The 15,326-nt window shown below is 46.0% G+C and overlaps 1 protein-coding gene across 1 annotated transcript in view; it reads left to right on the top strand.

The window, feature by feature from the left end:
- The window catches only part of LOC138473269 (uncharacterized), a 1,193,211-nt gene that overhangs the window by 1,709 nt on the left and 1,176,176 nt on the right, over positions 1 to 15,326 (top strand). The window lies entirely within an intron of this gene.

Raw genomic sequence — 15,326 nt, 5'->3', positions numbered from 1 at the left:
TTCTAGACATATTATAATTTGTTTTCCCAGTCTTTCTCCTTCTCTCTCACTTGACTTTGCACAATGAAGCATGTTTTCACTTCTTTTGAGTTAACATAAAGGACTCATTACAAGTACGGTGGACCGGTGAAAAAGTGGCGGCAACGAAGTTACTGTCACTTTTCCCAATATGCTAAACTCTGAGTTTGGCCTTGGAGTGGAGAATTTACCTTCAGCATCATGCTAGAGGTAAATCTTCCAACATTCCACCAACAAATCGGCAAAATGGGCAGAGTGCCACCTGGTGGTAATTCTGCTGAAATCCCTATGGACTCCAAAAAGTGGGGACTAACACCACCACTTGCAACACGGCGGTAAATTCACCAGACCAAGTGGCTATAACCGTAATTCCATTTGGCGCTATTCCAGCAGATTTACTGCCGGAATACTGCCAAACTTGTTATGAGGGTCTTTTAAATTGTCTTCCCTCGGAGGTCTGGGAAATGTATGCTTTAGTTATAACAGTACAGTGGTTTTTCACAACCTCTTATTTAGAGGTATTGGGATTTTAGAGTTCTTTTCACAAAAAACAATAGTTTACATTTTGGGATTCAGGATACACAACCTTTCCTTAAGAGGTATTGGGAACACAGACTTAAATTACCACCATTCAACATTTCTTCACTTTACTTTATTCAGTGAACACAACCCTTCTTTCAAATGTATTGTAAATCGGGACTTTGGTTCCAGTTATATATCAATTTCCTTCGGAGGAATGTGAGATGAGCATTTCCATCGCCACAATACAATTTTCAGTTCCTTGGTTGAAACTTGGGATCCAATTTTCCAGAGTGGTGGCTCCGCAGCAGCTGGGTTTGCTGTCTTGATCAACCCTTCTTGGCCATACAAACTGTTCCTGGACATTTATTCTCTGGTGCAGGCTCCTTGCTCGTCTCCTCACACATGTTCCACTTTTTCATGTAGAACAGCTCGGTATCTTTTTGTTGCTGCTTCAGACTCCCCTCCGCAGTCTCATTCTCATCACCACTACCCGCTTTGCCATTGCTCTGCAGTTCGGAGTTTCTGTGGGGGCATGGCTACTGCCCCTGTTGGTCTCTCTATCACTTGTGTGTGTAACCAGGAATGAGACACGGACACAGAACTCATGTTTGTTGGTACAAAAAGAGGGTTGGTAAATGCCTCGCTGTCCCTACTTTAGGAGGTGTTTTCCTTGCTCAACCAAAAACAAAGGGTCTGTCCTGTGTCAAGATGGACAAAGCAAACCTTTCCTGTGTCCGAAATCCTATCCTAGCCCTCTCAGTCTAAAAGTAACTGTAAGGTGCTAAGGGTAATTTCTTTGGCTTTGAAAGTACACAAATGTTCAAGTTCAACAAAAGGATATAAATACAACAGATGTTTAAAATGGATAGTGTTCACAGTTTCAGGGACTGGATCCCCATCGCAGTTTTCACTCTGCCAAAACAGAAGCTCAAAAGAATAATCAAATTCTTTGTAACCCAAGAGGATAACCACCTCCTCTTGGTGTTGCAATCCATTCCAGGGGAAATAACTCCCTTCTCCAGGCCTTCCTTCTCCACATTCAATATAATACAAAATTCCAAAGGCCTGAATCTTCCTTGGATTCTCTTTTCCAAGTGTCACAATTTCGGTACAGGGTCGCAGCCTTGCACAACACCCGGAATACTACCCTGCCTGTTTTTTTGTACAGTTCCTTTACACAACTTGGGTGCGGGTCACAGACTCGCAAATGCCTCGTATACTCTCCTGCCAGGTTTTGTACAACATAACTCTTTATGGATGCAGATCCCAGATCCGCTCTTCACCTGGTTTACTCTCCTGCCAGGACTTTGATACAATTCTCGCTCTCTCTCGTTCAGTACAAGGGCTTTATGGGTCTTTCTTGCCACTGGAGTATTTATATTTATGTAAAACAGTTTGTCATGTTTTCCAGAAGTATGTCTTCCCTGGTGACCGGCTGCCCCCTTGAATAATGAATAACTTGACTTCAAATAAATAGTGTCTTATTTTAGAGTTTTATTTGAATTGCTCCTATGTTGACATGTGTTTCGGCCATTTGGTCCTCATCAAGACACGGCTAGTGCCACATGTATACAATTGACATCCATTATAATATACAATGAACATCAAATTTCCGTAATTAACAAAATAAATATAAATTTCATTTACATATGATGATTTGTTGTACCCATGCCAAATTGTTATCCCAATCAAATGCATTATTTAAATAAAGTAAAACCAGAAAATATGGGGTTTGTAAGGGGAGGATTGGTAGGAAAGGGGAGATAAAAAATAGATTTACATTAATGATCAGCTGATCTAGATCAGCCTTCACAATAGAAGTGCTACCCAGTGGCAGGCATACCAGTGAGTCCTTCATCATACACTGATCCATATCATCATAGTAACAAATGTATTGCCTGTGTTAAATTTGAGTGATTCTCCCATAATAATATCTGATCCCCATCATATTAAACTATCCCATACTAATTATTGAGCTAATATCAGTATCAATCACCTATACAATGGGCAATGCTCCTAAGCCAATGCCCTGCTCTTTACATTAAACTAGTCGCTTGATATTGTATCAACTGTGTATTATAAACACAAGTATCAGGTTGGCTTACCTTTTATATTTCTTCACTCTTCAAATTCCTGAATTGGAGCTTTCTCCACATATTTTATCCCTGGGAAACGATACCTCAGTTTAATATTTAAATGATTCCTTATTTCATCCTGTAAACCCAAATTATTAGTTAATCTTTTCTTATATATTGCCATTTGGGTTGCCTAGAGCATCCCAATATTGTCCTCATCTGAGGTTTCCTATTCACATTTACGCTATTACCATTTTGCCATATAAACAACATTGTGAAATGTTAGTTACTATCATGCACCCTAATTGCTGTCAAACAGACTAGGTGAATGCACTCCTCAGTATTTCTCATAACAACTGTTAGGTGATACATCTCGATTAGGTCAGTCATAAATACATATTAACCCCATTACCCCTTCTATATGGCACCTCAGTCTTCCTCAGCTTAATGCTGAATGTGTATGTAAATTTTATATTAAGGTGCCCCCATTTTAAAGAAGAGCAGATTCCGGCAGTGTTCTGCGTGTCCCGTTCTCAGTCATGGGCGCCATTTTGGAGTTCGCTATTTATGATAGTTTACATTATGTCACACGTTTTGTGTGATGTCATACGTCTTTGGCAGCCATTTTAACAACCTCCCCCTGCACTGGCTCCCTGCATCCAAACGGATCGAATTAAAATCTCTTTGTCTAGTTCACTGAACCGATTACCACCAAGGCGTGAACTATCTACAGGATACATTTCTACATTATATCCCTGATCCTACCCTACGCTCCAGCAATGCTCATCTTCTAGTTATCCCCAGCTTTCGCCGGGTTAGAACCGGTGGCTGGGCATTCTCGCTGGCTTCTGGTAAACTGAGGAACAAGCTGCCACCAGCCCTCATGGGTACGGAGAACCATCTGGCTTGCAGTGTTCTCTCAAAACTCTACTTTTCTGATTTCACTTGCCCCTGCTGTCGCTGTCCTCACACCAAGCTACCATTTGTGTATGTGCCCACTATACATTTCCTTAACATAACATAATGTAGGCATTCACCTGAAGGTCCTGTATTAGCTATTCATTCTTTGTGGATCAGATTGCACAAACGTTGTGCTTACTGTCCAATTATTTTCAATCTTGATGCATTTCAGCAGAGCATCAAGTATTCTTGCATCTACTGTGGCGTAGCTTATTAAGTACCTATACATTCACTTCTGATCTATTAAATATATGGCTACACAAATGAGAATACTACATCCATTGCGTGTCTGCTATTTAGATGCTATAGCGTATCTTCTCATATATCTTAATGACATACAATTATGAATTATTGATGCTGCATTACACTTGTGATACATTCCTAAATTATACTTTTACGTACTATATTTTGTGCAAACACCAACTTGTCGTTCCATATCTTACGTTCTCACACCTGGATGTGTTTTAATGATCATAAGTGCCGTAAATATACATACATCAGAATTCGATTTCTGACAAGTAATTGACTGCTCGTTTCACTTCAGGCGAGGAATCTTCATTCTGGTTGCCCTCTTCCTCGTGCCAGTTTTTGTCATTAGGTTGGCTACAGAAATTTGAAGAATACTGCCATCAAGGCTTGAGGAATGGAGGGAATATCCCTAAAGTGGAAAGGGGGATACCATGTGTCATCTGATAATGTCTCACTCCCCGCATTAGGGTCACCTTCCCTCATGTTATCCTCCCTTGCATAGCCACCGCCAGGGTCAGATCAGGTACTGGCAGCCGTCCTTTGGCAACACAAAGAGAGGCTACCTCTGGGAAAGGAGTGATGACATCCGTATTCTCATACTTGGTTCTGCTTCTTGCTGCTACTCTAGTCCGGGTTGTCTCTCAGCTTCCTGATTACTGCTAACTCCCGGAGTCACAGACATGGATGAGTGCTTCACTACTCTAGCTCTGGTCTGTACTATGTAAGGAAGACATGGTATAGAAGTAAGACAGACGCAAGTGACCACAGTTCAAGGGTAATTATTGAACTTTCACAAGGGGGTGATAAACGCCTATCTAAACCTAAATCTACAGGTGGGAACAAGCTACTACTACCAAATAATAATAATGCAGTCCTAGTGGAGGCTTGTCTAAATAAAAGGGCCTATACTAAAAAACCTATTGCCAATCCTTACTGCTACTTTACAAATAGTTTAGGGTAATGTTCATGAAAAAGAAAGAAATGTAGGATATTAGGGTCGTTGGCCTCCCTTCCCCATGTTTTAAACTTTGGGCAAGGTGGTTCACTTGAGCCAAGCACACACTCTGGCTTCTTTGACACGAGGAGACAGTTCTAATTCCAGGATCGGGACCTTCTGCACCCAAGTCTTTCTCATCAAAGTCTCTTGGTTCAGAGGGCCTGATGTTCAAAACAAAACAAATAGCAAGTTCTTTTCTTCTTACAATTATGTGATTCAGGTGTCTCACCCTGGATCCCCCTCAGCCGGGCTCTGATCCCTTTTCAGTTACTGCAGATCCCTTTCTTCCGGGCTCAGATACCTTTATTTCAGGTTCCGTAAATATTCTTTCTCAGGTGACTCACGGGCCACCTCCAGGTCCCCCTCAGCCAAGCTTAGATCCCTTCTTTGTATTCAATTAGTCTCCCTCAGATGGGCTCGGGCCAATTGCTGTTCACTTTATACTTATTGAAGACTTTTGAATGTGCACAGGGTTTAGCTTGACCTGTTGCAGGACCACTTTGATACAAAGTTCCTGTTTTACAATGTAGTTGCCATTCAGTTGGATACCTAACGGAGACCTTTGAATGAGCACCAACGTGGTGCCGGACCCCTCTGTACACAGCCTTTCAAAGTACCTTCACACCTTCGGTTTCCACTTGTTCGCGCCTGTCATCACATGCGCTTCAAACACTGTCCTTTGTGGATTACTTCATAAAATGTTGCCGCTTGCATCCTTGGTTCAAACACAAGCTGATTTCTTATCTGTTTCTCCGACTCACCAGCTGTGTTTCTTTTACTGGAGTGGCTTTCTTGGGCAAGGTTTTTGGTCCGTAGGCTTCACCTCCTTTCCAGCTTTCAAGGTTCACAAATGAAGGCTTCCCTCAGCCGGGTTTGAGCCTTCTCTCATGCAGCACAGTTCACTAAGAAGGCTTCCCTCAGCCGGGCTTGAGCCTTCTTTCAAAGTTCACAATTCGCAAAAAAAGGGTTTTGAAACTTGTAGTACCAAAATGCACTGGGCTAATTTCGCTCACACTTCACAGCTCCCCAAAATGGCATTTTCTGGCATTGGGAGCTGCAGGAGCTAAAGGGGGATGTTATTTGGAGGTCAGGGTCTCTCAACCTGCCCCTCAGAGACCTGGGTTTGCCTGCCTGGCCCAGAGGAGTTTTGCTGTGGGTGGTGTCGGGCAACCCCAGCTGCCCCTGGTCTTGCCTTCTGGAGGTGCAGTTCCCTCCTCCACACTGCAGTCTCCTCCCAAGTAACCGGGCCAGTGTTTGGGTGGGTTTCTCCTCCTTCAGTTCTCCCAGGGTCTCTGCAGCTCACTAGGTCTTTCCCCTGCTTCCCAGCACTTTCCAGCATCCCTACTTGCTCGAAGTGTGCTTTTCTGCTCCGCCTTTTTATGCTGCCTGGGAGAGACAAGTGAAGTCGGGTGCGAGTAAATAAAGAGGGAGGCATGACATAGCCTGCCCTCATTACTGGGACAATCTGCTGTAGAAAGTGAAGAGTCTGTTGTCTGTGGTTCCCTGTTGGTAATCTTCATCCTCTCATTCTCTCTCTTCCTCGTCTCAGTGGCTTTAGATAAGAACAGAGGGGAGGAATTATGGGAATTGTAGTTTTCATGAGTTTAGGAAAATCCGGTAAAATTTTGTCAGGAAAGGGGGTAGTCCTGTTGTAGGGCATGGGATGACGTATGTGATTTCCTTCTCCCGGTTCTTCGATGCCTCCCTTCCGTGTTGGTACATGTTGGAATTGGGGAGGGGTTAACAGTATGAGTTCTGAAATGATGTATGGTAACAGAGGGAATGTCTGGTATGGAGGTGTTACGGAAAGCGGGATCCTATGTTTCACCTTGAGACTCCTCTTCCCTCTCTGGTTCCGGACACAACAGCGATGACACTTCTCCGTTCACCTCAAAAGATGATTCCAAGGGGTTTGATGGAGAAATACTTTTGGTTTCTTTACAACACACAGTCTCCCAGTGGCAACTCCCTCCTCAAACAATTCAGCAGCACCAGGCTTCTTCCGGACAACACTCTCTTCTACCGACAAGCCTCCATTCCGGCTCCCTGCTCTTTACACCCATCCACATAGGCACAGGTATGATCACATGGTGACAAACATGGTAAGGCTGGGCCTTAAAATAGTCTCGGCCACTAATGAAAAATTGACCCACAGTTACAAATGGCATTTCATTCCTTTTGTGACACTGTTTGAGTAGTACCCAAGGGGGAGGTTTCTGATCAAATGTGATGCAAATTGTGCATTTTAAAGAATATGTATTCAGTATCACTGGACAAAACTACTAGTCGCATGGTGAAGCAACTCATCAAACTGGCCCATATTGCCAGAAAAGTGGCCCACTTTGGCAAAAAAACACTGTCCCACCCTAGCATTTTGTGTTGTTGGATCAGGTATTGCACTGTAGGCCAGTCTGGGCCTGGTGACAAAGATGGAAAGAAGACTTCCTTGCTCACAGTTGCTTCGTGGGCTCACTGAGCATTTTGTTGCCATGCTGTTTATATTTTAGAGTTGGGAAGTTAGGAGCCGCAGGAAAAGCAGTTGTATGTTACTCTGAGCTGTCATAAAAAAGAGACTCGGGGCCTCTTTATAGGTTCGGTGGTATCTCGGCAGTAAATCCGCCGAGATACCAACAAATGGAATTACCATTACCGCCACTTGGTCCGGCAGGATTACAAGTGGCTATAGGGGTGTTAGTCCCCATTCATTTGGAGTCGCAGGACTCCATGGGGCATTTCGGCAGGATTCCCACAATGGTTAATCCTCCAATGTTCCGCCAAACTCATAGTTGGGTGTTGTAATATTGTGGCGGTTTACAGTAAAACCGCCTCATTTAACCTGCACCACCCAACTCGTAATGAGGCCCTAGTCGCGAAATGTGTGCATAAAAAGAAATGTGACATTTTGCTGAAATTTGGGAGATTAACTAAATGAGCTGCAATATTGTGGGATGTGGAACCAAGTCCAAAATAAAATCAACAAATCAAATAGATTTTGTTTGAAAGTTCAGCTTGTGCACTTTACTCGGGGACTCCTCACCGTATTTGGTCTTTTGACCACATACTTTTTTTTGTATGTGTGTCAGACAAACTGAATTCCAAATATCAAAGAGCGCCTCTAAAGCCCCCTGCAACATGCAATGACACCCAGAACCAGGAAGTTGTAGCGTAGGGGAGCAGGCTTTAAACAGTGAGTGTGAGTGTATGAGGGGGGCCAGGTGAGGGGGAGGGTGTGCAGAGGCCAAAGGTGATCGCGGGGGAGTGCTGGTATTTAATTCACTGTGGGAGGAGGTGGACTGGATGAGGCTTGCGGGGGTGGAGGGGACTCGGCTGTTAGACCCCTGATGGATCAAGCTGCGGTGGGGGAGAGGAGGAGACGGTCTCGATGGGTGACAACCCCCAATCTTGGCAAAATCCTGTCTGCTGAAGGTCGCTCCAAATCTGCCTTAAAAAAGTGGTCCTTTTTGGGTATTGTCACGATGCCCGCTCCTGGGGAGCCGGCTCAGGCCCTGCGTCCCCAAAAGCGGACATCAAGTCCCCGGGGAAGGTCCCAGCAACCCCTTATAGGGGCCCTTTGGACAGTGTCCTGGCGCCTATGGCGCCAGGCTCATAGAAAACATCATTATGAAAGTGTTTGGGTGCACTTACCTGATGCAGACCATGCTGCAGAACCCCGGCCTCCTTGAGGCCTGAAAGGAACTACTTTACCTGTGGGACTCATTTACCACCCGGGCGTGGTCGGGGAAGGATACATACCTGATTGGAGGAAGGACACATTCTAGGAACTTCTTCCAAGGCCATTTAAACCACACCCGATCAGCCACACGTGCTTCGCGTTGTTCTGCATCTAGCAGCTGGACGCTCACTGTGTCTGCTCCTGCATCCTGACTTCTGCCACGCCTGCCAGCATCCTGAATCACCTGCAAAGGAAGGGAACAAGAGAACAGAAGAAGGAAAAGGCCTTACCTGCTAAATCTGCATCCCGGATACATTTTGCCGACGATCCTGAAAAGGAAGACATTTATTTTTAAAAGCACATCACATCGATCGCTGCAGCGCCTCATTCTACTCATCTTACAGGGCGCTTCCATGTTCTGCAGCGACCATCCGGATTCACAGTCGCGCCCCAGTGCCTATGGAGAAAAAGACAATAACGAAGGTGAAAGAAAGAAGGGAAAAGGGAAGCTAAATCTCCATGTTAAGACTTACCTGCTGGGTCATTCCCTTTTCGTTTCGGGTCCGCGCCGCATCCAGGCATTTTCGGACCCCGGCCCCTAAGGGGAAAAAGACATCAGCGTTAATGAGCGAATGAAAAGACATTACCAAGACGCTCATTAAAGACTTACCTGATTTCCACAAGGATTTCACCTCTCATCTCGGGTCGTTGCCTGTTCCCCGGCATTCCGTACCCCGGCCCCTATGGGGAAAAAGACACTAGCATTAGAACATTAATGCATGGACACAAGGGGAACCACTTATCAAAAACTTACCTGGAAGCCAAGCAAGTTTGGTTCTCACCAATCCGAAAATCCAGTGAAGTAACTGGATACCAACGCGCCCCTGCATCAGAAGCAGGATGGAGAGCTCGTCCTTCCAGACCCTAAGGTGAGACGCTACGGGGAAGCAGAGAAGGGTTTTGAGGAGGGTGATAGGGGTAAGTGGGAGGCCGATTGCATTACCCCGCATACAGTTAACCCCCTATTTTCACCTACAGAAGGATACTTCTGCGAGTCAGACAAGCCAGATTTGGGGCCCGGTCCAGTCCGTCTCCCGACCCCTGCGCATCACCTTAGACGAGGTCACAACAGCGCGAACCAGGCCAGCGCCTCTGTGGGAGTCAGGTGAGCGTTACAGAATGCAAAGCCTTCCTACAAATTCCCACCCAGGCGCTATGGAAAATTCTGAGACTGATCAGTTTGCCCAATTACTGGGGGAATTACGGGCCGAAGTACATGCCGCTCGTCAAGAGACTAATGCCCTCAAGAGGGAATTAATAATATCAAAGGAAAGAACTGATGACCTGGCCAGACAGCTTTTGCAAAGTCAAGCTGGACAAACTCCTCTACCCGGTTCCGGAGGGAACACCGCTCCTGTGGTTCCCAGTAACCCTGTGCATATTAATCTACCTGGAAACATGCCGCTGGCCCCACCCGAACGCTTTGCTGGGGACCCCAAACGATTCGCCGTATTCATGAATCAGTATCGTTTGCACTTCCTATGCAGGCCTGGGGCCTTCCCTAATGATCAGACCAAAGTAGCCTTTGTATTGTCATATCTCAGCGGCTGCGCTGCCGATTGGTCAGTTCCACTGGTTACTCAGGATGATCCGATTCTCCATGATTTTCAAGGATTTCAAGCAAGCATGGAAAGGTTATTTGCTCGACACTCTCAGGGGCAGGCTCTGGATGATGAACTTCTATCCCTGCAACAGGGCAATCGGGATCTCCTATCCTACATTGCAACCTTTAATAGACTAATTGTAGAAACTGGGTGGCCAGAGGATAAGAGAATCACGTTATTTTATCGAGGTTTACGTGGAGAACTTAAAGATGTCCTGGCCCAAGTTGTAAATCCGCCCCGAGAATGCACAGAATATATAGACTTAGTGGTCCAATTGGATCACAGACTCCAGAACAGAAAAGCAGATTGGTCCAGGTTTGAGACCCGGGTGTTGGTTAAGACCCACGCTAACCCCAAGGGAGTTGATGTCTCAGAGCCTATGCAAATTGGTGGGGTTAAAGGACCTTTAACTCAAAAGGAACGTGAAAGGAGGCGGCAATTAAAGTTATGTCTTTATTGTGGGAACACTGGACACTTTCTACGAGATTGCCCGGCAAAACCGCCCCCAAAGGCGCTAGGGGCGGCTGATAAAAACCTTGAAGACTCTGTTTCGGGAAACGACTCAGCCCGACAAGCGTAGGGGTCTGCTTGCCGAGCTTGAAAACTAACTCTCAGACCTCGCATTTCATAGTGCCAATGGTTCTCGTAGATCCAGAACAGCCTAAGCAGTTGCATGCAATAAAGGCATACATCGATAGCGGGGCTATTGGAAATTATGTGGACCGTGAGTTGCTCTCCAGGATTAACCTCCCTCTCCGTCCTAAAACCAGCAAAGACGTCATCACCACAGTAGATGGAACTGAAATTGCCTCTGGACCGGTAACGCATTCCACTAATGAGGTGACTCTTGTTGGTCCCGACGGCCATCGGGAGGCAGTTGTGTTAGATGTAATCAAGGCCCCACAGTTTCAGGTTATTCTTGGAATTCCTTGGTTAGAGACACATAATCCTCAAATTGATTGGCGAGCTAAGAGAATAACCTTCCCGGATTGTGCACAAACCTGTTATCCAGAAAACCTGAAGATTAATCTAGCATCTGTAACCTCTGCCTCCATGCAATTGCCTCCGGAATACCAAGACTTTCAGGACGTCTTCCAAAAGGAACAGGCCAACACGTTACCTCCTCATCGATCGTAAGATTGCCAAATCGATCTGGTGCCCGGTGCACAACCCCCTTGTAGCAGGATTTATGCCCTTACCGAACCTGAGAACCTGCATCTGAGACAATATTTGGATCAATACCTCGCCAATGGTTTTATTCGCCCGTCAAAGTCCCCGGCATCCTCGGCTTTGTTCTTCGTGCCTAAAAAGGAAGGCAACCTCAGAACTTGTATCGATTACCACGCATTGAATCAGATAACGGTTAAAAACCGTTATCCTCTGCCTCTGATCCCTGAACTCCTTGACCAGGTAAAGGACGCTTGCATATACACCAAGTTAGACCTCCGGGGGACATATCATCTGGTGCGAGTAAAAGAAGGCGACGAATGGAAAACGGCCTTCCGTACTAAGTATGGATTATTCGAATACCAGGTAATGCCCTTCGGGTTGTGCAATGCGCCTGCTGCCTTCCAATTCTTCATGAATGATGTCCTTCGGGAACTCATCGATGTTTGTGTTGTCGTCTATATCGATGACATTCTAGTGTACTCTTCTTCGGAATCTGATCACAGAAAACACTTTAGGGCAGTTCTGGAAAAACTGCGCCAACACAAACTATTTGCTAAACTGGAGAAATGTGTTTTCTATACCACAGAAGTTGAGTTTCTCGGTTTCATCCTGACACCCAAAGGAGTCCGAATGGACTCAAGAAAAGTGGATGCCATCCTCAAATGGCCATCACCTAGCTCTGTAAAAGGGGTTCAAAGCATGCTCGGCTTTGCCAATTTCTATCGCAGGTTTATCCCGGAATTTTCACGCATAGTACAACCCATTACTGCACTCTTGAGGAAAAATAAACGTTTTGAATGGTCTGAAGAAGCCGAGCAGGCCTTCCAGGATTTAAAAGCTAAGTTTACCTCCGCACCTATATTGAAACACCCACGTCCAGATCTCCCGTATGTCGTCGAAACTGACGCATCCAGCCTAGCCATGGGAGCAGTTCTATCTCAAAGAGATCCCGAAACCAACCAACTGCATCCCGTAGCATTTTGGTCCAGAAAATTCTCGGCACCAGAGTTTAATTATGCAATCACTGACAAAGAACTGTTAGCCATAAAGTCCGCTTTTAAAGCCTGGCGGCATTACCTGCTTGGCGCTCGACATACCATCACAGTGATCACTGATCACCGGAATTTACAGTATTTGAAAACCGCCAAAGCTCAGTCATCACGGCAGCTCCGATGGGCTTTTGTTTTTCGCTGAATTTGATTTCGTGATTACCTATCGACCTGGCTGCAAGAACGGCAAAGCAGACGCCTTATCCCGAATTGGAATGGGAGAACCTGATACAAACTCAGAACCAGTACCAATAATTCCCAAACAGAGAATTCTAGGCATGACTACGTTACAGACGCTTGAAGACATTCAAGTCAGAGTGAAACAACTCCTGGACCCTACAGTCCTACAAGATTGGATACAAAAGGGATCAGACTTTACCATAGATAATGGTTTACCTTATTACCAAGGACGCTTATTCCTGCCACACAAGGATTTACACAAACTAGTTATTTCCGGTTATCATGATACATTAATAGAGGGACACCCCGGTATTGCCAAGACAATGGAAAAGGTGAAACGACAATTCTGGTGGCCCTCTTGGCGAAAAGATGTTAAATCTTTTGTGATGTCCTGTGGTGTTTGCGCCCAAAATAAAGGTCAAAAGAAAAGACCAGCCGGTCTCCTCCAACCTCTAGACGTACCGCCAGCACCCTGGCACACCCTATCAATGGATTTTATTACAGACCTGCCACCTTGTTCGGGATACAATACCATTCTGGTAATTGTGGATTTGTTTTCCAAAATGGCCCACTTCATTCCTTTGAAAGGTTTACCTTCAGCTTCTGTCCTATCCAAAGAATTCCTCAAATATTGTTCGGCTACATGGATTCCCATCTATACTAATCTCAGTCCTGGCGCCGGGGAAGCCAATTCATTTCCCACTTCTGGCGCAAATGTTGTCAAATGGCACAAATCGACGTAAGATTATCAACCAGTCACCACCCTCAGACCGATGGTCAGACTGAGAGGACAAATCAGACCCTTGAGCAGTACTTACAGTGTATGTTACAGCAATCTGAAAGCAACTGGAAAGACATTCTTTGGATACCCGAATACGCATATAATAATTCGGTACACTCTGGAACTGGCCATAGTCCTTTTTATACCTTGTTTGGACATCACCCTCGAACCTCAAACCTCGACTCGCCTCAGAACCTCGGAGTGCCCGCAGTAGAACATCTGCATTCTACCATTACCTGAGCCTTCAAAGAGGCAACCACGCATTTACAACAAGCCAAGCGAAAATACAAGGAGAATGCTGACCTACATCGGAGTGAAGCACCTCCGTATCAGATTGGGGATCAAGTGTGGTTAGCTACCAGACATTTACCGCTCAAAGGGCCCCGAACTTTTAACCCAAAATATCTGGGACCTTATTCTATTACGGCAATAATTAACCCAGTAGTGGTTAAACTTGATTTACCAGCTAATATGCGAATTCACCCTGTTTTTCATGTGTCACTTCTGAAACCAGTGGTACCCGGAACCCGACTACTCAAACCTCCAGAACCTATTCAAATAGATGGGGAACCCGAATTCGAACTGAGGAACATTTTAGATTCAAAAATGTTTAGGTCAAAGCTTTTCTACCTAATTGATTGGAAGGGATACGGACCTCAGGAGAGGTTGTGGGAACCCAGTGACCATGTGCAGGCACCTCGATTAGTCAGGAAATTCCACCGACTCTTCCCAGACAAACCAAAACCCCCGGAGGGAACAACCTTGGGAGGGGCTTGGGGGGGAGTGCTGTCACGATGCCTGCTCCTGGGGAGCCGGCTCAGGCCCTGCGTCCCCGAAAGCGGACATCAAGTCCCCGGGGAAGGTCCCAGCAACCCCTTATAGGGGCCTATGGCGCCAGGCTCATAGAAAACGTCAGTCCTGGCGCCAGGCTCATTATGAAAGTGTTTGGGTGCACTTACCTGATGCAGACCATGCTGCAGAACCCCGGCCTCCTTGAGGCCTGAAAGGAACTACTTTACCTGTGGCACTCATTTACCACCCGGGCATGGTCGGGGAAGGATACATACCTGATTGGAGGAAGAACACATTCTAGGAACTTCTTCCAAGGCTATTTAAACCACACCCGATCAGCCACACGTGCTTCGCGTTGTTCTGCATCTAGCAGCTGGACGCTCACCGTGTCTGCTCCTGCATCCAGACTTCTGCCACGCCTGCCAGCATCCTGAATCACCTGCAAAGGAAGGGAACAAGAGAACAGAAGAAGGAAAAGGCCTTACCTGCTAAATCTGCATCCCGGAGACATTTCGCCGACGATCCTGAAAAGGAAGACATTTATTTTTAAAAGCACATCACATCGATCGCTGCAGCGCCTCATTCTACTCATCTTACAGGGCGTTTCCATGTTCTGCAGCGACCATCCGGATTCACAGTCGCGCCCCAGCGCCTAGGGAGAAAAAGACAATAACGAAGGTGAGAGAAAGAAGAGAAAAGGGAAGCTAAATCTCCATGTTAAGACTTACCTGCTGGCTCATTCCCTTTTCGTTTCGGGTCCGCGCCGCATCCAGGCATTTTCGGACCCCGGCCCCTAAGGGGAAAAAGACATCAGCGTTAATGAGCGAATGAAAAGACATTACCAAGACGCTCATTAAAGACTTACCTGATTTCCACAAGGATTTCACCTTTCATCTCGGGTCGGTGCATGTTTCCCGGCATTCCGTACCCCGGCCCCTATGGGGGAAAAAGACACTAGCATTAGAACATTAATGCATGGACACAAGGGGAACCACTTATCAAAAACTTACCTGGAAGCCAAGCAAGTTTGGTTGTCACCAATCCGAAAATCCAGTGAAGTAACTGGATACCAACGCGCCCCTACATCAGAAGCAGAATGGAGAGCTCGTCCTTCCAGACCCTAAGGTGAGACGCTACGGGGAAGCTCAGAAGGGTTTTGAGGAGGATGAGAGGGGTAAGTGGGAGGCCGATTGCAT

Source organism: Ambystoma mexicanum, chromosome 8, assembly GCF_040938575.1.
Source record: "Ambystoma mexicanum isolate Mex_15411 chromosome 8, UKY_AmexF1_1, whole genome shotgun sequence".
NCBI lineage: Eukaryota > Metazoa > Chordata > Amphibia > Caudata > Ambystomatidae > Ambystoma > Ambystoma mexicanum.
The sequence above is the reverse complement of the archived record's forward strand: the minus strand, read 5'-3'. Positions and strand labels throughout refer to the sequence as shown.